Source organism: Armigeres subalbatus, chromosome 2 (assembly GCF_024139115.2).
Source record: "Armigeres subalbatus isolate Guangzhou_Male chromosome 2, GZ_Asu_2, whole genome shotgun sequence".
NCBI classification, from domain to species: Eukaryota; Metazoa; Arthropoda; class Insecta; order Diptera; family Culicidae; genus Armigeres; species Armigeres subalbatus.
The window spans coordinates 296810173-296837837 of record NC_085140.1 but is presented as its reverse complement, the minus strand read 5'-3'; the positions used below and the strand labels follow the sequence as shown (position 1 = coordinate 296837837).

The 27665-nt window shown below is 39.5% G+C and overlaps 1 long non-coding RNA gene across 2 annotated transcripts; it reads right to left on the bottom strand.

Moving 5' to 3' along the window:
* Window positions 1-4186: 4186 nt before the first annotated feature.
* LOC134212446 (uncharacterized) lies at window positions 4187-20674 on the bottom strand. Of its 2 annotated transcripts, XR_009979277.1 has the most exons (4): window positions 20464-20674; window positions 20180-20388; window positions 13194-13768; window positions 4187-4418 (listed from the first exon to the last, which is right to left on the bottom strand). It is a non-coding gene; the product is annotated as an uncharacterized LOC134212446 (long non-coding RNA). The 2 variants fall into 2 exon arrangements; XR_009979276.1 differs by lacking the exon at window positions 13194-13768.
* Window positions 20675-27665: the final 6991 nt, after the last annotated feature.

Genomic DNA, 27665 nt, shown 5'->3' with positions numbered 1-27665 from the left:
ACTAAGTTGCGAGGCAGCAATGTCCCAGTGGGGGATGTAATGCCAATGAAGAAGAAGTATAGAAATGTTAGTCTTGTCATCAAGAAGTGGTTGCAAATATGTTGCGAATTTTAGAAAACCTCGAAAAACTGAAAAAAAAATTCTAGATAAATAATGAAAATATGATTCCAGCGTGGTATAAAAATTAAATGACTTTGAAGTTTGGTATACGTTGGGGTTCGTCAAGAATCCTAGTCATAATCCAACACTGATTAAATAAAGCAAAAAACATGATAAATAAATTAAAACGAGGACTCGACAATTATTTGACGTTTTTCAGAGCGGCACCCTGTGAATTTCAAATGCCTCTTACGTGTAATGCTTGGTAAATAAGTATAATGACCATATGCAATGGACTTAGTTTGGATATTGTGAGAAATTCGAAGAAACTACTTAAAACTGTGCTGTGCAAACACCTCAAAACCGTATGAATAAAAAAATCATAAAACTTGACGTAGGATTGCCAGTCCGGAGATGGCGAGTTCGATTCTCGGTCTGGTCTAGGATGTTTTCGGGTTGGAAACATTCTTGACACCCTGAGCATAGTGTATCCTTTATACTTACCACACAAGATACATGCTCATGCAATATGGCTGACATAGAAATGCTTTCCATTAATAACTGAGGAAATGCTAACAGAATACTAAGTTAAAAAGCAGGCCAGGTTACAGTTAGGATGTAAAGCCTTTGAAGAAGAAGAAGAAGATGATGATGAAGAAGAAGGAGAAAAAGAAGAAGTCGACTTATGGCAAGACATTCTACTAAAAGAGCCTAATAATATTCTCAAGAACTACAATTCAATCACTGCGAGATACTACTTCGGCATTATGATTGTGAGAGTCGATTTAGCTGAATTTTCGGCATCCCATGTTTTGGCGATGCTTAAGTGAGTATTGTTGCGGAATCAAGCATCCGTGAATTAGCAAATTGCAGCACCATTGACGTCAGTGAATTTCACCCGCGCTTTGCTTCTGCAGTCTACTATCATCGCACCAGTTATGCAGTTGGTTGCAGGTGACTGACTGCCCACTGTTAAATCATAAACTAAACCGCGCGACAAAGCCATTTGTGGTTCAATTGCCGGTTCTTGGGCTGACAGTTTGATGAATAGGTTCATCAAATATGGTTATCAGCTGGCCACCGAGGAGGGGCGGCGATGCCACTATAAGGAATTACACGCGACAAGCGGCGTACGTGCGTGAAAATTTCGCTTTCATTCATGGTTGGACGCAAAGAACCGCCGCACCGTACCAGTAGTAGCTGGTAAATGAAAATCGAAAGTTTGTTTTTGTATTTATTTCACTCTTTGGCTGTCCATATTTTCACACGTTGCTGCCAATGGTGGTGACAGCGCTCGGTGCATTGATTGACGCTCCGCAGCTCCTGGACAAGGTTGATATCGGTAATTTGTCCAAAGTCTATGGCTAATGATGTTTGCTTTGCTCGCTGTTTTGTGTTTTCAATGACATTAATTCACTCGGTCGCATCAATAATGTAAAATGTAAGCGACAGAAAGAAATAGCAGAGCAAGTAGTAAGGGCGTGGCTAACGTCACAACAGAATTTGTGAAGATATTTTTGAAATGCATTTACTAATTTCCTTGCTGATGTCAGGCTACTGACACCCTACGTTGTTTAAGCCATCACCAGAACGTAGCCAGGATGTCCCGAGCACATTTTTTTCATACTGCGTTTCAATGATGACAGCGATTTATGTATATTGATGATAATGACACCGCGCTTGTCACAAGCTTGGCTGATGTATCTTTTAGGAACTGTAGATATTGTTTTCATTCGTTTTACTTTTTTTACTTATGCTTTTCTTAATTTTTTGTTCTGTTCGTTATCTCATTAAAAGCGGGCTCCTTTTCAATCATTACTTTAAAAATTCAGAAATCCAAACAGTAATACGTAGTAGAACAATGGGTCCGATGTTTAGCCTCAAACGTGAGGAATTTGAGTCTTTCAACCATTTGTAGGGTAAAGTTATTTTTGTTATACTACAAAAACTGCTATTGTCATAGAAGCCTAAATACGGTGAATCTATGGATTACCATAAATATTGCTCTAGCTCAAAAAACGGATTAATCTAGGGCTCGGTTTGGTAGATCTTACACACTCAGTTTTTATTTCTGCAGCTCGGCAAAAATTCGCACAGTCGTGCGCCAGCAAAATAAAAAACTGATATTCCGGCAAAAATAGCGTTTGTTAGCTGATTTTCGGCAAATTATTTGCTGGTTATCAGCAATTTTGACAGAAATCTCGGCAAAGAACATGTTTGCTGGGGCACGGCTGTGCGATTCTCGGGAAAAGTTCAACATTTCGCTGAGATCCCGGTAAAAAAAATTAAGTGTGTACACCATAGAACACTACGCAAAAGTGATCTATCTGTTTTACGGGAATTTTCTTACATTACATTTGTCTTTCTCATGCAACAAAGTTGTACAGTCATTATACTCCAAGAGCAAACTTTTCATGGAAATGTCGGAGACCAATACTGCCCATTAAGGCATAGATAAAAAAAATTAAGCAAAGATGGGACAGCTTGCAGTTGCAGAAAAATTGTATACTGTAAAACCTCTTTTTACGCTCCCTTTTCTTACGCTCAAAATTCCAAATAACACTCCTTTTTTTACGCTCCACATTCGAAATAGTGCTCCCGTCCGTCTACGAACTCCATAGAGTTAAGGTCTGTGGATAAACCTCCGTAAGTTATTGGCAGTTATTGAAAAACAAATAAGTTGTGTGACCCCTTCTTGGTATATGTTTGCATTCCAAGTAGTTCTTGTTGTTGTCATTGGTGCCAGGTAGTCTTTGAACTCCATAGAGTCAAGGTCCGTAATGGAGGCAGATATTGAAGAATAAACTAATTGTGTGACTTCCTCCTGGTATTTGTTTGTATTTCATGTAGCTCTTGTTGTTGCCGTGAGTTTCAGGTAGTCTACGAACTCCATAGAGTCAAGGACTACGGATCAACCTCCTTAATGGAAACAGTTATTGAATGGATCATGAACCTATGCAATGAAGGCGTTCTATTATATGTACCACAAAGGGCATATGCTATTTTTGGAACAAGCCGAAAGATCTCTGGTTACGCGTGTAGATCTTAGGGCATTACTTCCGGATTTTGTTGGATGAGCATGAACATAGGCAATGGTTGCATTCTATCCTATGTATCACAACCACTGGTTCATGTTCGGAGGATCTCGAAAAACTTGAAAAATACTTCAAAATGATAATGAACGTCTTACTGTGCGTCATAAAGGATCTGCACCACTTATGACTTCTTGATTTCTTAGCGCACCAAGAACATCTTAAGACCTCAGCACTCAAACAATTGGATGGCCATGATAACGAAAATAATTTGGAAGATCCTAATACCGAAATTGGTAAAAGACACATCTTAAGACTAAAAGTAAGTTAAATATAAAACTTTGTTTACCTAAAAGATTGCAAACTTTTTTACGCTCCAAACTCCAAATAGCGCTTCCTCTTTTTACGCTCAAAATTCCAAATAAAGCTCCCTTTGTTTACGCTCTGATTCAATTTACGCTCGGGGTTTTTGGGCGCAAAAAGAGATTTTGGAGTATACCAATCGACTAGGCTCGTCAAACTGATCTAAAAAAGGCAGTATGTCTGTGCGTAAGTGGGTGTGTATGTTTGAGAAGGCCACAGAAAACATTAGCCATCTTTTCATAAAGTAATCCTCAATCGACTTTCTCGCAACAATATTCGACAGGGGGTGAAGCATAGCTGAATTTGATTAGGATTGGCCATTGCGTTCAAAAGTTATGAAGAAACTGGTGAATTTAATAAGTTAGTAAGTCTTAGCTGAATGCAAGAAATGCAGTGTCATTGCTAGGTAAATTATTTTGGCTTTCTTAGTTTATCTTTCATTAATAGCAATGGTAATTACGAGGTAATTGGTAAAAAATTATGTATGTTAACAGAAACATAAATCTATTGAATTGGGGTTGACACTTTTTTTTTTTACACCATGTGAAATGCTCGCGTAAAGTTCTAATGGGAAAAAATTAAGAGAGTCATAAAGAGTGCCACTAAAACAGATTTTGACAGTTTGCTTGTACAGAGCAAAAACAGACAATAACTGCATCAGTAGTTCTATGAGTAAAACAACTCAGCAGGATGAAACATATGTTTATTATGGAAGGAGGGGTATTGTGATATTTCGTTGCCACGTACTCGTGGTGACTCGAGGTTAGTTTACAATGTTTAGGGATGGACAGGACTTAGGATTCGGGATCAGAGAATTTCGGCTGCTTATCCGGGCATTTGTAGTAAGGGACGATGTGGCGTGTCGTCGTGCTCGAGGATTAATTCGACTGGCAGCATCTTCCGGATGGCGAGAGTAACGGATATCTACAGAACAGAGAGACAGAGACAGTACAAACAAAACTTTGATAAAAGAAAAAAACACAAAAATTAGATTTAGTTGTCAGAATCACAATTAGATTGGGTTAGAGGGGCCCTCCTTAGCCATGCGGTAAGACGCGCGGCTACAAAGCAAGACCATGCTGAGGGTGGCTGGGTTCGATTCTCGGTGCCGGTCTAGGCAATTTTCGGATTGGAAATTGTCTCGACTTCCATGGGCATAAAAGTATCATCGTGTTAGCCTCATGATATACGAATGCAAAAATGGTAACTTGGCTTAGAAACCTCGCAGTTAATAACTGTGGAAGTACTTAATGAACACTAAGCTGCGAGACGGCTCTGTCCCAGTGTGGGGATGTAATGCCAATAAGAAGAAGAAAAAATTACAAAGGAAACTATAAATGGCCTGCATATAGACTGCATCACGATCCTTCAAAACGCCTCGAATTTCCCTGTGTACAAAAACTGTTATAACGCTTCGAAGATTGATTTTTCGAAACATAAGGAAGAAATCAATCTTTCTGCCAGCACTACCGATCAACCTATGATTAATTAATTATTTGAATGTAGGAAAAAAGACGGCTTTGGCAGGTTTTGTTCTATTATTGGCAGGGGGGTTTTTGTCGACCGAATTTTATGAAATTGAGGCACAATATTCTCTGATATGCAAAGAATGTTTAGGCCAAATTTGAGCATAATCGGTCATAAAAAACCCCCTGCCAATAATAGAACAAAACCTGCCAAAGCCGTCATTCCCCCTATTACTTCTACGTGAAGTTAAACGATTTACAATGATATGGATTAGTGTACTACCCCTGTTGGGGGCATCCATCAATTCAGCTGTTCTTGGTCGACGGTATAGCAGCAGTGCCTTTCTCTGCATTGTTCTCTCCGAGGGAGTTAAGGCTCCCCCAGACCTAAGCGATTTGATCGCCGCGTCGGCGACAACTAGTCGCCGCGATTCTATCGTTGGGTCGCTGCAGGCAATGTTCTATTTACGCATCCATACCAATGGCGACAGAATCGCTGTCGCTAAGTGATAGAATCGCGTCGCGACTGTCGCATCGCGTGTGTTTGGGGGAACCTTTAAGTTGGTTGCGACGAAACGGACGCATGGAGAAAACAGAACTGTGCAATAAACATCCTATTCGACTAGATGCTGATGTCATATTAGAAATTTAGAGACCGTACTCGTCGATAGAAAAACCCTTCCGCACGCGATGGCATATGAGCAAATCAAACCACCTTCCTTTTGCCAGTGGAGATTTATCAGCTTCCACACTGATATTCTTCCCTTCCCCTTCATACGGGAGTTTGGCAGAAGGAAGATCGTGCGATGTGTGCCATCACAAATATTGCCTTCCGCTCGCTTTCAAATCGACTTCTATAAAATGCACATTCTTCATGCCTGCCGTATCCCAACGGAACTATCAATTCTATACTTTCGCCTCCAATTCTATCATGAACATGTACGTCTAAGTTTGGAAGATGATATTAGCAACCTATGATCATTATATGATTGTGGACAAAACGTTGACAAATGATTCCGAATAACTCCAATTACCATTCAAAATAACACTCAGTAAATTATTGGTCCATGTAGTTCGGCAGTGCTGACAGAATAATCGATTATTTACCTATGGTATGAACAAGCAATCTTCGACTGCTTAATGCGGTCGATAGATCGATGAATTATAACGTGTGCACACTAATGTTTAGAAAGCTTCGACAGTCATAACATTTATCAGAGTAAATCCAACCCCAACGATACCTATCCATAACCAAAAGTTCTTTCCTGTGATTTTCGTAGAGATGCAGAGGTAAACACGGTCTTCATCATCATGTACTAATGGTCCATCCTTTTCGCCCAACTGACTTTAAGAACGTGGCCGGTGCTGTTGTAGATCTTTGTATTTATTGATTTACTGAAACTTGCACAGTGAGAATTATTTATTGACTAATCCCAGTCAGCCGTTCAGTTGATTAATTGTGCAATTTCACTATTTCGAATCAATCACGGATTAACAACCATAGATATGTACGTACAGTCAGTTAAGGCTAAGCTAAGCTATAATAAAGGCGAAAAGGGTATTTATCTAATCAAATTCTTCTTAGGTTTAAAAGTAGTAAGGTACGATTATAGTTTCCCAATGAAAACCGCCATATCAATAAAAAGTTCTATTATAAGAAGTATTCCGTTATCACTTTACCAAGAGACAGGTTTTTACTGGATCGGATTGGTTAATACCTTAGTCTGTTTCCATGGGTTCGAGTGACCTTTGTTGCTTCACTTCACTTTTCCTGATTGTTGTTGTAACCGGCGAAGACCGGATCAAAAGATTGGTCATTGTCCGTTCTTGTTTTGATTCTACTACTGATTGAATTTTGTTTTTGTTTCCTCTTAGTCTAGTCTAGTATATACATTTTTGCTGATGTAGTTCTATATTATGAGATCGGAAATCAAGAAGGTGTGGATTCGACTGACGAATTTCACGGTTCAATTGCGTGTAAACTAAATCACGAAGCTCACGAAGATGACAAATTTCTGCATTACCGATCCTAGTTTTCCTGAATTTTTGTTTTCGCTCAAAATCATCATTTGTTTTCTAATATCGATCAGAACAAGGGACAACCAACTCTAAGCTTTGCGATAGTATTGTGTAGGTACGCATTGATCCGTAATAGTATTCCGTGGTGTTTCTAGCAATATATGATTTAGCTACAACGTACCCAGGAAACCATTAGGCTCTTTAATAAGCTTTATTTAATCCAAATAACAACACTTCAGTGCCCATAAGCTGTATACAGACAATCGCAAAATTGACTATACACTTTGGATTAGATGAATGTATTAACAATTTCAAAGGCAATCAAATATTTATCAATTTTTTTGATGTTTTTCAATAGTGTTTTTCATTCTGTTATCAATAAGGGTACAAAGTTTGAAATTTTGTTCCGATGTAAAGTTATTTGAAAATTATCATAAGATGTCGCAAAATTGAGCATACACCGAGTGTTTTTGTATGAAATTTCTTCGTATGAACATAATCAATGTAATTTGAATGCTTGAAATAATAAATATCCTCTTCTTTGATATTCATTGCTTTCAAATTAGAGCAAGAACTCCACAAATTTTTATCAAAATTGCAAACAAGTGAAAGGTAAGAACAAAAGATATTTTAGTTATATGATAAATATTGTCGCTTCGGTTCCCTTTGTTCTGCTGTCCGAAACATGTTGGGTACCGAACTGTCAAATCGTATGTATTTTTCCTTCATTGACATTTAGCACCCTATCCTCGCCAGCAAAAGATGTTCCGGACAGCGATGACATCGACATTCTTTATCTTGTAACGAAATCGAATATCTTTTGTAAGAACGATGCTTTGTAAAAATTCTATGTAGCAGGACGAAAGAGTTTCAAAATATTGTAAATTTCTTGTAAATTGTTTTCACATTATTTTCATATGTTCAACTCATTTCTGATTATTCTACATATGTGAGACCGTATTGTGAAGATATTTACAGTGTATCGTAACTTTTTTGTCTTGCTACATTGAATTTTTACAAAGCAACGTTCTTACCTTAGGTTAGGTTATGCTCAATTTTGCGATTGACTGCACCCAACCGGCGGATGTTAGATTTCCCAACAATTCTGTATAAGAATCTACCAAAACCTGTATAAGAACTGGGCATATGCGAAATTGCTAGATTCTTAAACAAATATAGTACTAGAATCTAACAATTTTGTTAGCTTTTCATACATTTTTTGTATAAGAATCTAACAATTTCGCATATGCCCAGTTCTTATACAGGTTTTGGTAGATTCTTATACAGGATTGTTAGAAAATCTAACAACCACCGGTTGGGTGTGTATATGATTTTCAAGTGCTAATTAGCAGTATAAGCTTGAAGGAGTAAAAGAACCGTATATCGGTATATAACGCTTTGATATAAGCTCTGCAGACTCAATCCAAATAAGAGAATTATTATTCCCAATTTAGAGCTACTATCTATGACGTTTTTTTTAAGAATCAATAACAATAACACCTAGAATTTTATAACTTTTACTCGCAACAGAAACATTTTTAAGTTAATCTGTCATGTATGCTTTTCAATATTGTTACAATGATATGTAAATAATAATTTGCATTCAAGACTCTATCGCATCACATGGAAAATGCCAGAAAAATGTTTCATGAGCTGTGAATTTATTCTACGGTAATATTTACCTGAAAGATATTTTCTAAATAGGTTTCTTAAATACAAAAAAAATATCCGTCTCTAAATAGTTACAAATTGTATCATTTTCAATGCTTTCTCGTCCTTGATATAAAGGTAGATGAAATATTTCTGCTTGTTATCCCTTCCCAGCAATACATCTATGCAGATCCGTGATGGACCAGATGATAAAGTATGCGACCAATCTATTGTCTTGCCAAAAGCATCAAACACAAATCAAGCGTTCAAAATAATTAGCAAAAAAATTGAATGGGAACAAAAAAGAAAGAACGCATTAAAATGTAAACAAATATTTTTCATTTCATTTTTTTTCGTTCCGTTCTCTTGATATGACAAATTGATTGCAAAAATTTATATTTAAGATTGAAGTAATTCCCAGCATTCATTCGATCTAAAATTTTACACTGCGAAAAATATGTATATATCTTTTTGCAATAGTACCACTCTAATATTTTATTAGTAGATTGTGTGGAGAGTGGTTGCATATAAATAGTTAGTTAAATCAATAGATTTTGCCAATAAAAATGTGTGGATTTTACAGTGTACAATTATCCTTTTGTTAAATATTGTTATATTGAAGACAATACACAGAGAGCTGACTAGGTAACTTCCTCTTTATTGTGTGTCTCGATATTGTCTGACATCACATTTATTGGTTGCTACTGTCTAACTCTACTCTTCTATGCAATGCCTACTACGAATACCTACAGCTCGGCCATCCTGACATCCACATCGTCCCGATGTGCTTTCAATTAATTTTTGATGTTCCATAACTTCATATTGACAGGATCAAATATCCCGGTAAAGGGTAATTGTGTCAGCTGAATACCATTAACATCACTTACAACGTAACGTTTATTGGGGATTATTTTTTAACTATATATGGTCCCTTGAATTGTTCTTGTAACTTTGATGAAATATCAGGCGTACCATGATTTGGTTTATAAACTAAGTCACCCTCTTGATACTTAGTACAAATTTTGTATCCTGCAATATCATTACATCTACTACTACATTTGGTGTACTGTTGAACCTGATACTTGAATGCAACTCCTACGGCCATCATTTTCTGTGCAAATTTCACTAAACTGAGCGATTATAACGAATATCGAAAACATACACAAAATCAAATTAAACCGAATGCCACCCGCTTCAAAGTCTCACGCAAAGTTTCGCCATATCATCCGGCCAAACATCCTCGATCCAATTGGCCACCACCCCCGTTCGGCAACGTGTAATCGATTGGTATTCCGTAGGCAGAAGAATGTCAATGAAACCGAGCACCTCTCAGCTAAACTGCCCGACGACGCACTGCATTTCACCATCTCAACCGAGTGGAGCCATCAGTCAGCCGACATGCATCGGGTTGTACTTCACCATCCAACCAAACCACCCACCCTGGCACAAACAAGCGGACTACTGCACCTTGCGCATGCCAAATAAGCCAAGATTCAGTGATAATGCTGCTTGTTGCAATACAATGTAAGCTTAAAACCGGTCATTAATTTATTTAGCACAATAGGTGATGAAATTGAAAGCATTCGCCTTATCTGTCCCACGTGAGACTCGGCATTTCATAAATATGAAATCACACATCATCTCAAAGTTGTCCACCCCCGAAATGGGACCAATAAGAGCCCGATGTGGGGGGATTTGAAGGCGGCCCTCTCGATGTTTTACCCATTCCGCGAACCAATCGATGATGAGATGAATACGCAAGGCTAGATGCATGTTAGTAATATCATAGTACTAAGAGGACCGATTGAAAATAAGTTGGTTGGCGGGTGGAAAACCCACCTATCCAAAAATGAACGGACACTGAACCGTTCGAGAAAATTGGAGAAATGGGTGTTCATGGTAGCCGAGAGAAGTCTCAATAGATAACACGTCGTTCATAAGAGCATTGCGTTTAGCCAGTGACCTAACGAGTACCTTGTCAATATCAAAAGTTATTGAATTGATGTTACTGACGTCAGGGGTACAGCCCTAGATCGTTATTTTCTACGTTACTTCTAATCTGTGTCTCCAACGATCTGTAATGCAAATAGACTCAGGTAACCAGCAAGCACTGAAGACTGTGGTGGGCCGGGTACGTAGCCAGAATGTCAGACAGTAATCCAGTGAAAATGGGTCTCGACAACGATGCGACGGGAACAAGAAGGCGAGGTGCCCAGCGGGCAAGGTGGATCGATCAGGTGGAGGACGATTTGCTGACCCACGCAGACTGCGTTGTTGGCGAAGTGCAGCCATGGACCGAGCTGAATGGAGAAAACTTTTATTTATTGCACAGGCCACTCCGGCCTCAGTCTGGTAATAATAAAAATAAACCAGCAAGCATAAAATACAACATTTAAATTTCTTCGAATATTAAGAGAAACTTATCAATGGTTATCGGTTGAAGTAACTCATATATGATCAAATTTGACCTTATATCAGTATCAGAAACTGATTTCCAATATAAGTGCTACTCAGGGAAAACACGAAACTGACCCCCTCTACTTATTTTCTAGAGAGGCCCTATAGGGTTCTAGAATGGACAATTAGGTTCATAAAGATCATAAAGAAAGAGCCAGCAAACTGCAAATTTTGGTACATAACAGAATATGTCCTTTATTACGGATTCCCAGAGATCACCTAATAGATCAATCGCAAAAATAGTTTTAAAAAAATCAACGGCCTGAGACTAGTCAATTTAGACACAGCCAGAGGAATGGCTATCTGTAGCACCTATTTTGCAGGCAAGAAAATTCGGAAGCACACCTGGAGACACGCAAATGGCGATACGTGTTCTCAAATCAAACATGTTTTGGTGGGTGGAGGGTCGGCTTTTCTCAGATGTCATAGATGTGAGGACCTTCCGAGGCGCAAATATCGACTCTGACAACAAGCTGGTGGTATATAAGATTCTCGCAAGGCTGGTCAGCATCACCGGTTGTAGGCGTGAGAGAATCATGGGGCTGAATATACAGCAACTATCAGGCGAGGGCGTTCGAAGCAATTCGCTCATAAGCTCGACAATAGAATCGAAGGACACCCAGCTGGCGACAATTTGAATGCATTGTGGCAACAAGTCCACCAGGCGGTCAATTCATTGTTCCACCAGGCCACAGAGTCAAGTCAAGCCACAGAGATACATGAGCCACAGAGATACATGGTACCACGAAACAAACGGCTGGTTTGATGTGGAGTGCTAAATAGTGACAGATGAGAAAAACCAGGCCAGAAGCCGCATGCTAGTTGCGGCTCCAGGCCAAACTGTGGCATTTAATGCTAGAATATCCGGCAAATCATATTAGGCTGATTCGTGCAACGCTGGATGGATCCAAATCAAGCGTAAGAATATCTGGTGGGACATTCGATTCGTTCGTGATGTTAGATGAATTGAAGGAGGGAGATGCGCTTTCTTATCGGCTATTCAACATAGCTCTGGAAGGTGCAATTCGAAGATCTGATGTGCAAAGAAACGGAACCATCATCAACAAGTCTTACATGTTTCTTGGTTTTGCGGATGACATGGACTGGACATCTTGCGATATACAGCACCACCAAGTACTGACTGGCAGCAAATATATTATATTAACAATATGGTTCACTTCGAGTTTTCCCATACAACGAAATGGCGAACAATTTGCCGGTGATAACAACATCATCTAGTGAGCAAAGAGGAATCTAAACATGTTTTTTTCTAGTTTGTGCTGGAAAACCCTCCTGCCATCTTCCGGTGAGTAGTCATACAGTTGTTCGATGACATTTTACAGTGCGGGGATGTCCATGCATTTTTTCAATAAATCGATTATCGGAATATCGACTTTGTTAAATGCAAACACTACTGTAAATATTTCGATGAAGAATGCAAAGCAGACAAACTACACCTTTGCTTCAATCGTTCAAACTGTGAAAGCCGTTCCGCAAACATTAAAATGCTTGTTCCTCTGTAAACATTTCTATCATTTTCTTCAGCAAGAAATTTGATTAATTCTTTCTGAATATTATCGATATTATTCCATGTGTGGCGTGGATATGGAGTCATTAGCTCATTACACTTCTTTGAGTCAATGACGTATGATACAGTCTAGCCATATGCTCGACCTTCTATACACACACTTTGTGCGTTACCATGTAACGCGCGCGGTAACAGCGAAACCCACACTCTGCGCGCAGCAGCGAGCATCAACGCTTTGATACAGCAGCAGTGGTACAGGTAAGACCTATCGCCTACTCGAGCGTGCTGGGTGATTCCTCCATTTTGGGGTTAACATTTTGGCGATCCTGCCAGGAGGATACATTTCCAGTGGAAAATTCGGTTTAAAAAAATAAACTTTTAGAAAAACGTATCTTGTTTTTCTTTTGAGGAATCACCCACCACGCAGGAAAATATACATTTCCATCGTATATAAAATTGTAAATTCAAATCACAAAATGTGTGGAAAAGTGTTGGGAACAAAATGGCCGGCTCGGTAGATCGCGTTAAGAGTGACAAGTGAAATAATTAACTTGTGTAAGTTTTGATGTGAATACTCACCATTTTATCATAAATAAGGGAAAATAAGTACGGATCCAAAATGCTTCTAACAGTTTTGGTAGGAAGCGGATGGAGATAATCCTTTTTGTTTATGAATCAAAATGGCCGTGTGGTTCTTGTCGGAAGCGGATCGGGATGACCGCGCTTTTCTTTTTGTGTGCCAGATAAGGCCGCTGGTTTTTGTCGGAAGCGGATCGGGATGACCGCGCATATTTGCGGGCCAAATAAGGCCGCTGGGTTTTTGTCGGAAGCGGATCGGGATGACCGCGCTTATTTGCGGACCAGATAAGGCCGCTGGTTTTTGTCGGAAGCGGATCGGGATGACCGCGCTTATTTGCGGGATAGAAATGGCCGCAGCGGTTTTTGTCAGAAGCGGATCGGGATGACCGCGCATATTTGATGTAGAAATGGTCCAAAGGGTTTTGTTGGCAAACGGGTCAAAACGATTTTTCTAGTTCACATAAACATCGGGTCAGAAACTGACAACTAGAAAATACCATGCCCAGTTGATTTGACCGCGCCCACTCAAATGGCTCTGGTCGATATGTAGTTTCCATTCGAATAAAAAAGTTTACCTGTAAAGGATATAAACATATAATTAGGCCAGAAACAAGATTGGAGTATGATGAAATAGTGAAAAATCATTATTTATTTCATCAGTTCCAGGTTAAAGCACACATCGAATTTTGAAAATGTCAACCGGAGGAAAGTACGTGAGGGCTCCAGAGCCGCACAGCGATTCGGAAGACGAAGACGAACACATCAGCGAATGGCAGCAAGAAGCAGCTAACCATGTCAAGCAAGAACAGTTGGACGAGTGTGACGTTAGTTCCGCGAACGAGACACTTGGAAGTGATGACGACACCGATGATAATGAAGACGGAAACATCGAACCCAGAGAAGATCGTGACATGACGCTGCGAGGAAACCAGGATTACGCCCTTAGAATGGACAGAATGCAGAGCACGCTAAATAAATTGCTACAGGACATGAACACTTACCAAGCTCGTGCTACAGTCGCTCCGATCCATCACGACGATGACCGTAGTTGGAACATTGGAATCGAGACCCCCGGACCGTCAACCAGTTCGGGAAATATTCGTTGGGAAAATATTCAACCATTCCCGAACGACGTCCCTGCAAATCAGATGTGGGAACAATGGAATAGATTTATTGATCGATTTGAAATTGCAACCTCGCTATCCAACGTAAACGATCCCGCAAAACGATCGCAAATTTTGTTTCTCTCCATGGGAGAAAAGCTGCAAGGGATCGTAAGAGCAGCAAGATTGCGCCCAAGCCTACGTGAACCTAATTGCTATGGTATTTTCGTTAAGAGTATCGAAAACTACCTGCAGTCCATGGTAGACATAACGGCAGAACACGAAGCTTTCTCGAACCTGCGCCAAGAACTAGATGAGCCTACAATCACATTCCATGCAAGGCTTATGGAAAAAGTGCGCCTCTGCCGATATAGCAGCGCCGACGAGGATAGATTTGTCCGAATGCAGCTATTGAAGGGTATGCGGAACAAAGAATTGGCCAAGACAGCCCGCACCTTTGGGTATGAAACAGCTTTCATTGTACAATCGGCAACACGTGAGGAGGCATTCGAAGCCGAAGCAGGACCATCCAGATCTTCCCAGGCATTTGCAGTAACACGAAATCGTCAAACAACATACGGTGACAGATTTCCAAGGAAGCGCCGTTTCGTTCCTCCGGGTAATCACCAAATACATGCTAAGCATCAGAGAAGAGAAGATAATAACAGCTATCGTGGGGTAGGACGACGCTCTCGTTGCCCAAAGTGTTACCGTTTATACCATAAGTTTAGAACTTGTCCAGCAAACGACCGCAAGTGCAACGCATGTGGAGAAACAGGACACTTTGCCGTAGCATGTCGCACCGGTCGCAGTAAGGATGCCAATCACATTCAAGAACAGAAGGACCATGTTCCAGGATGGACAGATGACGAGAATGAGAAGAAGGTAAATGGCGATTAGCTTGAGTGATCAACTTGTATTTCGTTTCTTTTTCAATCTTTGGAGAATACAGTATGTTTTCGTTCATAACATGTGTTTTTATCAATTTCCCATTTCCAGCAAATCAATGCGCTCTCACTAACTGACGTACTTATTGAATGTCGAATTGGATCTTCACACCCGATCAAATTTCTTATTGATTCTGGGGCAGATGTGAATATTATCGGTGGTCAGGATTGGGTCCAATTGAAGCGTCAATTCCACGCAGGCAAGGCTGTACTACAACCGATCGAACTGTCCACTATCAACGACTTGCGAGCGTACGCGTCAGATAAACCTATATCAGTTAAGTGCGCGTTCAAAGCAGAAATCGAAGTAGTTGGCCATAATAAGCCTTTGCTCACCACCGAATTTCTGGTTGTAACCGAAGGACGTCGCTCTCTTCTAGGACGATCGACCGCAAGCGACTTGAGACTGTTGCAAGTTGGCGCAATGGTAAACACATGTGAAGTAGTGGACGTATCCGAAATATTTCCAAAGGTTCCGGGTGTATTGGTTAAATTCAGCGTGGACGAGACTGTCCCACCAGTTAGGAACGCCTACTACAACGTGCCCGCAGCATACAGGAAAAGCGCACGTGAACGACTTCAGGACATGGAAAGGCGAGGAATTATAGAGCGTATTACAACAGCACCTAATTGGATTAGCGGCATGTCAGCTGTCGCCAAAGGGAAGGACGATTTCCGCCTCGTTGTTAATATGCGTGCGCCCAATCATGCAATAAAACGAGAGTATTTCCGATTACCGCTAATTGAAGAGATGAAAGTCAAACTTCATGGAGCGAGATTTTTTTCAAAACTCGATTTGACAAACGCCTTCTACCACTTAGAGTTGCACAAGGAGTCGAGAGACTTGACAACCTTCCTATCGGAGAATGGCATGTTCCGATTCACCCGACTGATGTTCGGAGTTAACTGTGAAAACATAATAATTTATATTGACGACGTCCTCATATTCGCGGATAGCTTAGAGAAGCTGCGCGAAACAGTGTCCGAAGTATTAAGAATCCTCAGAGTCCACAACCTGACCATCAATTCAGCGAAATGCGAATTCGACAAAACAAAAATTCGCTTCATCGGTCACCAACTAGATGAAAACGGCTTCAATATTGACGACACAAAAGTTAGGGACATCCGAAGATTTAGACAACCATCTACAGTTTCTGAACTTCGAAGCTTTTTGGGTTTAGCTTCCTTCGTCAGTCCGTACATCAAGGGATTTGCAGACATTGCTAGTCCTTTATGGGCAGCGACTAGGGCCGATGGCTGGATATGGGGCTTGGAGCAAGAGAGTGCTTTTCTAAACTTAAAGAAGCAAATTATGAATTGCACCATATCTCTTGGATACTTCTCGGAAAAACACAAAACTTTTCTCTACACGGATGCCTCTCCAAATGCCCTTGGCGCTGTTCTTGTTCAGCAAGACATCGATCATCCACCCCGTGTGATAAGTTTTGCTTCTAAGGCCCTAACACCGACCGAAAAAAGATACCCCCAGAATCAACGCGAGGCTCTAGCAACAGTTTGGGCTGTGGAGCATTTCGCATTTTTCTTGCTCGGCAGACCATTCGTGATTCGCACTGATGCTCAGGGTGTCACGTTTATTCTCAACAGAACACGTGAAAATTCTAAACGCGTTTTAAATCGTGCTGATGGCTGGGCTCTGAGACTTAGTCCCTACAAATTTGATGTTGAGTATGTTTGCGGTCGAGACAACATAGCGGATCCGTCATCCAGGCTATATGAAGGCGAGGATGAACCATTTGCTGAAGATTTTAGCCCCTGGGAAATCGCTGTTCTGGAAGCAAATCAAGCTCTTTTTCTGACGGAAGACGAAATAAGGGAAGAAACAGCAAAAGATCGCCATCTGCAGGAGGTAGCATAACGAAATTAGAATTATCTTTGATTTGAAGTAATCTTATCTCATTATATTTATTTTATTAGGTAACAGATGCGTTTGAATCTGGTATTTGGTTAAAGCATTTGAAGAATTTCGAAGTACTAAGCAATGATCTCGTAGTACGTGAAGGAGTTCTCGTTAAAACTGGTTGTGCGATTATCCCGCAAAATCTCAGACAGAAAGCACTTGCCGTTGCTCATGCAGGTCATCCATCAAAAGCCAAATTCAAAAGCATATTAAGAGAACGCGTTTGGTGGCCTGGCATGCCCAAGGAAGCCGAAGCATGGGTGGATTCTTGTGCTGTTTGTGCAACGAATGGAAAACCAGAAAGACCAACTCCGATGCAACGTGTCTTTGCACCGCGGAACGTATGGGAGACAGTGGCAATAGATTTCAACGGGCCTTATTTAAAGTATGGCGGCATCTCGATCCTGGTCATAGTAGATTATCGCTCTCGGTATATTATTGCCAAACCTGTCAAATCTACGAGTTTCGAAAACACTAAGAAAGTACTGGAAGCGGTTTTTGAGAGAGAGGGTTTTCCCCAGACCATCAAATCTGACAATGGTCCTCCCTTCAATGCACAGTGGTTCCCCCATAGGTCATAAATCCAAAAACATGACTTCGTCGAAATTCAACAAGTTATTCCCAAACTGCTGCTTTATGGTATACTATATAAGATGCAATCTTCATTTTTATAGAATTTGAGCTAATCTGCTCTGTATAAGGCTTCGAATTTAAGATAATCCAGCTAAATAAACTATGCGTGAAAATGTTGGCATACCTCAGGAAACTTATGTTTTACCTTTGAATTCCCTCTTGAAATATCCTCTGAGTAAATATTTACACTCTAATCTGTCATCTACATGCTATTTCAGCTGGGACCGTCCGCAACCAAGCAAATGGTAAACGAAAAACTCTACTGGTGTTTAACGAACGGATTCACAATTTTCTTCTGAATTTCATTAACCATGATAACCACCAATAAAATATGTTTCCCCTTCAGATCACCTTCAGAAACATTCCCTGAATAAATATTTACACTCTAATCTGTCATTCAAAGGCTATTTCAGCTGCGACCGTTTGCGACCAAGCAAATGGTAAACAAATAACTTTACTATGTTTCTTCGACGGAAACACAATTTTCTTCTAAATTTTGTTATTTTCATCCTTTACGAAAATATGTTTCCCCTTCAAATCCCCTCCAGAAACATCCTGTAAGTAAATATTTACACTCTTATCTGTCGTCTAAAGGCTATTTCAGCTGCGACCATCTGCGACCAAGCAAATGGTAAACAAATAACTTTACTATGTTTCTTCGACGGAAACACAATTTTCTTCTAAATTTTGTTATCTTCATCCCCCTAGAACGTATGTTTCCCCTTCAAATCCCCTCCAGAAACATCCTCTAAGTAAATATCTACACTCTAATCTGTCATCTAAAGGCTATTTCAGCTGCCACCATCTGCGACCAAGCAAATGGTAAACAAATAGCTTTACTATGCTTCTTTGACGGAATTTTCTACTCAATTTTGTTATCTTCTTATGTAGAAGAAAGTATGTTTCCCCTTCAAATGGTAAAAAATTACCAAAATTGATGAACACGAGTATTATGTTTTTTTATCATGGTTAACTTTATGAAACTGAAAACCATGTTTTCTCCTCGATTTCTATTTTCAGACATCTCTGAAAAGATATTTACTTTTTCAGCTGTCGCTCAAGAGCTATCTGTGTGCAGATTATTAAATAGTATATCAAATATGGATAATTTATGTGAAAATATATTATATTTAACTTTAAATTCATATATTAAACCTTTTGCCTTTCTCATATACCAAGTATATGTGCCCGGATGACCCATAGTATTAGATACCAGATGATACATGTCTGTGCGTGTGTATGTGTGTGTATGTAGCGCGCAAAAGAACTCACTCATTTTTAGGCACTTATACTTTTAGACCAACATTTGGATAGGGCGTAACAGCCAATATTTATTCCTTCTGATTCTTCGTCTACATATGTAGCTATGTATGTGGACAAAGAATCAGAAGGAATAAATTTTGGCTGTTGTGCCTTTTCAAATGTTGAACTAGACTTAACCGATTTGTTCGTGTTTGTTTTCAAATAAAAATTAGCCAGATCGCACATTGAGTCTAAAGTGATGGCAAACATACTATTTTTTATATGCACTAGAAAGGCATTAACACCGTTAGGTGGATTAAACATGTCTATTTTCGTTTACTACTTTAACAATAACAAGCATCTTCCCACCCACGCATCTTCCTCAAGAATGTAAATTAAACGTTGTTTGTTGGATTTTTGCATATTAATACTGAAATCGGCTGCGTAAAGTATGATAATGACTGAGCCTACCAAATAATTAAAAAATAGGCTGTTTAACCAGAAAAATACTAAAAGTACACTATTTTACCGTATAATTTCCGTAATTTATATTTATGACCTCCCTTCTACGGGAATGGAACCACTGTGCAATGGTGAAGACTATAGGCAATATTGTGCAGACCGGAGCATCAATGTTGTCTTCTCTACACCATTGCATCCTCAACAAAATGGCTTGGCCGAAAGCTGCATGAAATTAATTAATAAAGCTATGAATGCTGCAGCATCGTGCGGAACGGATTATATCGAAGAACTTAGCTCTGCAATCCATGCGTATAACGCAGCTGCTCATTCCGTCACCAAATTGCCCCCGGAAGAAGTTTTGATGGGTCGAAGAATAAGACGCGGACTTCCGCTATTATGTCACAGCAAAGTAACGATTGATGATGAGTTACTGAACGCCAGAGACCAATACTCTAAGCTACAGTCGAAGGATCGAGAAGATTTTAAACGAGGAGCACGCCTGTGTCGAGTGAAACCTGGTGATACGGTCGTAGTTGAAAGGCAAAATCGTAAGAAGGCAGAATCTCGTTTTGATTCTCGGCGATATACCGTGAGAGAAGAAAAGAATGGGATGTTGGTTTTGATCGACGAGACTGGGCAGATCCTGAAGAGACACGTATCACAAACCAAGAGGGTACAAACCTGGAGAAACATTGATCAGCGAACTACTGCGAATACTGGAAATAGCGCCGTTCAGCCAAAATCGGCTGGACGCACCATTACTGAGTCCAATGACAAGGATGGAAATACCGGAACAAATCGTCGTTCAGCGAGGGGAAAGAAACCTCCGGCGTACCTCGAAAGTTATGTTTAACTTGCTATGAATAGCAAAAACCATATCGTAACCATATCTGGAATAAAGAAAATGAAAATACTTTTGAACATTTCAAACTGGCGAAATTTCTATTCAATAGAACTCTTCGTACGTTTCAATCCCATTTTAATGCAGATACTGTTCACATGGAATAATATGCATTTTTTCGTGAATAACTGGAGCAGGCAAAAACAAAAAACGTTTTTTTTTCACTGATTGACGAGTAGAGTCGGACAAGACAGGATGAGACGTACGTCATAGAATTTAAACCGCGCATTTATCATAGACATTTTCACGGGATTGTTGAAAGTAGCTAAAGTAGTCCCACACGTTTTGTTTGTTTGTATTATCTACTAGGAAGTGACAGATGGCTAAGACCGTTCACGGTCCCGCAATAAATTTAGCTTTAGCATGATTTGTCTCATGCTGACGGCGGTGTGTAAACAAAATAATACAAATGACAAGTTTGTCATAATAAAGGCCCATTCATATAAACTGTAGAATCCATCTACTGAATTTGTCAAATGCGGTGAACACGGAAAAAAGATTCCAAGCATATACACTGAAAAGGACTATTCACAAATTACACACTATCAAAATTCCATACACTGAAATAAATGTTGGGGTAGTTTTAACCATGATATTCTATTCAAAATTACTATTTCCAAATGTTGTCATGATAAATGATTGTTTGACAAAATAACATCACTGTTGTTAATTTTACCACGCGCATGTTCAAAATAATAACACAGCATGGTAAAGAAAAGCAGCCATATTTTGTGCTGTGGTGCTATTGCAAATATTTATAATCACGACACATTTACAATATACAGTTATTTTTAGCAGTGTATGAGTGGAATGTTCACATGGTTAATTAACTTTAAAGTTGTAGTAACCGTGACAGAGCCGAAATACCATTTTTTTTTCTCTTGGGTGGTGTTATTAACCCAATAGTGGAATCAGTGTTATTATTTTACTATAGTACGTGACACACATTTTTTTTTGGACAGGAGGAGGATGTGTGGCGTGGATATGGAGTCATTAGCTCATTACACTTCTTTGAGTCAATGACGTATGATACAGTCTAGCCATATGCTCGACCTTCTATACACACACTTTGTGCGTTACCATGTAACGCGCGCGGTAACAGCGAAACCCACACTCTGCGCGCAGCAGCGAGCATCAACGCTTTGATACAGCAGCAGTGGTACAGGTAAGACCTATCGCCTACTCGAGCGTGCTGGGTGATTCCTCCATTTTGGGGTTAACATTCCAATGCATCATTCTTCTTCCTCTTCGGTGTTCTAAATTCCAACTGGAACTTAACACCTGCGTTTCAACTTATTATGAATTGAAAACTTTCCGCTGCCCACCATTGATTGAATGAATATGTATCTTGAGTGGAAAGCCATGAAGATGACACTCATCCGGTTGCGTTTTGTTATGTTGCGCTTATCATAATGAGTATGATTATTTTGTTACATTTAGGGTCTGTCTCATTTGGAAAATTAAACTTAAAAGTGACAGTTCAAAAATAAAACCAATCACCCGGTCATAAGAATGGCTGGTGCTACCCAACAATTCCAATAGGCGAATTTGAGTAAAGCTCATCGATCATTTCGACATCTGGTGGTCGTCACAAGAACCACGAAAAAAGTGTCGTTGGCCAAAAAAGTGCATTGGCAGCATACGGAGGGAGTACGGTTTTCGCGTTTTCTGATTAATCCAACCATTTATGAAAGCTTAAATAGTCGCAAATTGCAAGAAAATTTTGTTTTCTTCGGGATGAGCTTCCATCCGGTGTGTGCTTGCATATGATTTTTCCGGTTAAACAGCACATCTCTTGCAGTGCCTCCACCGCACAATCTTGGTTATGAATTCCCGGATTTTTAATTCGCGGCTTACTTGGGTGGGATTTGTTTTCAACAGCTGCTTAAAGACTTTAAGAAGCCATTGCCAGTGGAAAACATGAGACTATATACCAAAAAGTGAAGTAAATTTGATGGAGAAAATTTGATTTTGAATGTAAATAATCGCTTCTGACGACTTTTCTCCCAAACTCTCGCAGCGCACTCTACCACTGGATCCTTCTCGAATCCGCCTATAGGACATCGATGGAAAATGATTCGATATCCGTCAAAAGTAATCTTGCTCTGCGAGCAGGGTTATTTGATAATTATTGAAATGTCACTTTTAAGTTTAATTTCGGTTTAATTCTTCAAATGAGACAGACCCTTAGACATGGAAAGTGAATTGAACAAGTCGCTTGGATTGAATGCGTCCAAACACCTTCGCTCAACTCACTTGAACGGACAGTAAGTTGAACAAGTTCAACTCTTGGCCAGTAAATTGCATTGAACTAAGTTGTTCAATTCACTTGCCCTTTCAAAACGTAGCATTACGGTGAGATATTTCGGCTAAACTTAATTACGCCCATTTTATTGTGCTTTCTCGATTTCGTATCCAATATCAGATATTTTTGGGATTTAATAGAATATTTTTCGATACTTTCGCAAGAAAAACTAGTTGAACGTACCCGACCTTGCTCGGGATTATACTACAGTCGCTCTCCATATCTCGATATTGAAGGGACCATCGAGATAGAGAGATCGAGGAATGGAAGTAAAATTTATATGGGTACTAGATCCAAACTAGCTTGTTGCTATGAAAAACGACAACAAAACAAATATCATTACTTATTGTTGATCTGTATTGTTATCGTCCAAATATGGTCTAGTAGCCTAACAATTTGAACATATCGACATAAGGAGAGTGAATCCAGAACAAAATACGATTACAACACATCGGGATAGAAAGATTTCGAGATAGGGAAGTTATCGAGATGTAGAAAGCCAAAATGTATGTAAATTGAAGGGACCGAGGAAACCATCGACATAGGGAGAGATATCGAGAGATATATATATAGAACATCGAAATTTACAGAGTCGACTATATTTTGCATTCTTACTGTCAATTGTTGAGTTCATTCAGCGCCGCACTCTAGATCATATTGGGTTTCTATTCGTATTGGGTTTCCTTACAACTTGCATCAAAATTGTATTTTCACAATTTCTCAACTTTCTCCTCAAAATTTAGTGATATTTTATAACACAGCTGTCCTCAAGACGAATCGATTAATGAGAAACCCGTACAAATCGGTCAACCCGTTCGTGAGTTATATTGCCTCAAAGGAAATGCAAATTCATTTTTATATAGATAGATTGTACCACAAACGTAATTATGTTTGAATTGTATTTATATCAGACTCTCATATCGGGCCGTTTGTTCACAAAAGTTCGTTTCTCTCTGTCAAATCATATTCAAAAATTGGTAACAATTTGTGAATTCTCAAAAATGGGTTTATGCATGCGAGTTAATTTGAAAAGAAATCATCATTGATTTCATAAAATCAAGATAATTCAACGCGGTGTGTGACAAAAAAAATGAGCATCGCTAATACTTTCACTACGTGAAAATAACGCTCTTAAGCTTTCATTTCGTGACTAAAAAAAATCTACCGAGGGGTCCCGAACAACTTTTTTTTCTCCCTTAAACGGAACCTTTTAGTTGTAAAACAGTCAATTATTTACCACGTCACTACTAAATGAGTTTCCTCGATTTTTTTCTTCCAATCATCATCTAAAAAATTAAGGAGGAATCAATTATTACCAAGTTATAGTCTAAATAACTTGTTTATTGAAGCTCAAGCGTCAAAGAGCATAACGAAGCCATGAATGTCATGAATGTCAGTGATAACTTTTACCGACTTGAAAATGCTTCTCCATTTTCAATATGTCCATCATAAATTTCGATAAGGGGTGATTCAACTATGACGTCCACTACTTTTTTAGATTTCTAGACCCCCCCTCCCCCTGCCTTAACGCTTTTTTGAATGCCTAGTATAGGAACTGTCACACAATCTCAGACCCCCTCCCCCCTTAAACCTGTGACATCATTATTGAATGACCCCTAAGAAAAAAAATTGCTCTTAATAAACACCTTTATGAACTCTGCAATGCAAATATTCTTATTGGGGTAACTCATTTGACCAAATTACGACCAAACATTTTGGTTTTGATCGAGCTATGAAAGTTGGATTTATCACGCTCTCCACAACAACTGTAGAGCCGCTTATAAGGACAATATGCGGTTGACGTTTAAAGCTTTTTCAGCATATTTATGAGGGCTTAATGATAGCAATAAGATCGACACTAAAACTGAGCAACTAACTATGGTGATTGCTATTATAAATCCGCTATAAGAATTAAATAAATTCAAGAAGTATGGAAATTGTTACTTGGGATATGCGTCTACAAAGCAACATCATGTTGAAGGTGGCTAGAAATGGATTTACTTCCAGCTAGCGTATGAAAATCTAGAAATTTTTTTGCTATGTTTTGTCTTAGAAATCATATCGTTCCGATGCGTAGGTCAATATTAGATCAATTGTTTCTTAGATTCAATCAAAAAGCAAATTCATTTTACTACAAATCATGTGGCTCTTTCAAACAGCAGCTTAGTTTTCACCATATTTTTATAACCAATATTAGAACGCCCCCGGTTTTCTATGATAGAAAGAGAGAAATTTGGAGAAATAACCATTAGAAACTATTATTGCTTTTTGCATTGAAACTTTTCATTTCGTCGTTGAATACAATGACATTTGTCTTCAGCGACTGTTTCCCCGATAGACCTTTTGTACATGTTTTTCACTTATACAAAAATAATACTGTCAAAACTTGCATTTGACAATAGAAAATTCAGCTAAAAGCTCTATTTTTTTTATATCGGTGCACTCACACAAACAATCGATATTAATTATCAAAAATCTGGTAACCCTTTATAACTTTCGCCTTGTCGCCGAGTCTGGCGCTGAGTGCTCGGCGCGGAAACCCAAAGGTGGGAATAAAATTCCTTGCTTCCTTCCATGCTGTTAAAAAATACCAGTGAGTTTAACCATTGCCTAGCGGTAATGTTTGCTAGCCAAATGTTCAATTCAATCAATTCGGCTCCGTAAGTGTGTGTGTATAACGATCGTCATATGTTGGGTAGTTTAATTATAACGTGTATCGAACTTTTTGGACGCGATTTGGCGCCACATGTGGGGTCGCCAGAATTTCGTGAGAGTGAATCATATTGTTAATATATTATGCACCTCGAGATAAAATAGAATACTGCGGCTTCCTGCTGGTTGCTTCTTAGGTAATCGCAACGGTCACTAAACACAACAGTGTCAATGAAAATCTCACCCAGTGTATATACTTGCCATGATAAACACTCTCCATGTACTCAGTGACTCTCACTAATACAATCGAACACTGCTGTCATTTCGCGAAAAGCACGTGGTTTTGTTTTGAGCGGTTAAATTCTGCCTATCTTTTAACACGGCGGTTATCTTGACGTTTACCTTCGCAGTCGAGCCTGCAAGTGTAAGACCGCCGCAGCATTCTAGAAAAAGATAAGCGCGACAATAGTATATTTGATAAAAGTGTTGCAGTCAAATGAGCAAACAGCAACATGGTGTGCGAAACAAAGAGCGAGTAGGTACAATGCGAGAAGAATGTAAACTTCCACAGCAACCTTGTATAGCTCTCCAACTGCTTCAGCGTGCTTAAATTTCGATATGGTGCACCGGCATGTTCCCGTCGGATACAGTTCAACGAGCTATATCAAATTTATTATACATTTCCACAAAAATATGCCTACCACACTTCTGCTACAACATTTGATTTTCCGTTTGCATTCGATTAAACATAATCGACTAAGTTTGCAAAAAAAAACATCAAGCATCCCTAGTTTTTTCTTGATGACATTTTGAAGTGTGTGTAAAACGATCGTCATATTTTGGGTAGATCGATTTACGTGTGTATCGATCCTTTTGGACGCGAGTTGGCGCCACGTGTGGTGTCGCCAAAATTTCGTGAGAGTGAATCATATTGTTAATATAGTATATTTGCTGGCAGATAACGTTGCAGTCCAAACGGAGTAGGTCCAGAGGTGGAAATGGACCCAAGTAACACATTTTAGACACATTTGGTTACAGCAACTTGATTGTGACTGAATCTAGTCACCTATGAGTTGCAGCAACCAACTTGGAACATATTTGCTACTCGGGGATAGGAAGCGCTAGTGGCACTGTAGTCATTTAAAATATTTTGCTAAATTATGCTTCAACAAGCTTCAATTGGCCATAGCTTATGCATCATGTTGTAGGGCATGTTTGGTATCATCACCAACATCGGTTTGACACTTGTAGTACCGGTACTTTGGCTGCCAGGTCGAAGTAACCTAGTTGTTAGTCACGCGAACAGGAACGACATTAGCAATCTTATACTTTTGAATCAACTGATGGGATACGATTTGAGGTTGTCGACGAATTAATATATCTTGGAATACTCGTTACGTGTGTTAATGACGTTAGCCGTGAAGTGAAACGAAGTGTTGCGGCTGCAAATAGGACTTTATACGGTTTGCGTAGCCAGCTGAAGTCTCACAGACACGAACAAAACTAGCTCTGTACACATCGCTGATTCGTGCAGTCGCCCTGTACGGCCATGAAGCATAGGCGTAAAGAGATGCAGACTATCGAATTCTCGGAGGGTTTGAGCGGAAAATGCTGCGCTCAATACTTGGCGGCGTGGTGGAAAATGGTGAATAGCCCAGACGAATGAGTCACGAGTTGTACTGCCGCTAATCGCAAGTCGAGCACATCTGTATATGGACGCCTATATACAGATGCGCTCGACTTGCGGTTAGCGGCAGTGTACCAAGTGTACAAAAATGCAGACAATACGAGAATACGATACAATGCGACAGATTACAGTGAGTTGGACATGTAGTGCGTATGCCGGAAGAGAGACCAGAAGAAGTCATGTTTAGCAGAGAACCTGGAAGAGGACGTCGAAAATATAAGCAAGATTCAGGGATAAAGTAAACAAAACATTTACCTCTTTTCTTAACACACACGTAGCCTGCAGTGACAGTCCATTCAGTTCACTCGCTGGTGCGTGAAAGAAAGGGCCCTATAGTATTATAATATTATAAATGCATGGTGAATACTGTCACTTGAAAGAAAAATCTGAAGGGTTATGTACAAGACACGACCGCACAACGTAAACTACGTAGAACAGTTTGGTGCATTGAGGAATGTAGTAATATTTTAAGATAATTCATTCGATTACTTATGTCACTGGTTTAGAACAAAATTACCATAACTTAAAATATAAAAAAATGTTGGATACCGTAGTCAGGGGTGACGTCCGAGCCCTCACCGACAGTCTGGAGGTCGGATAACAAAATCGTTCAAAAAGGTCA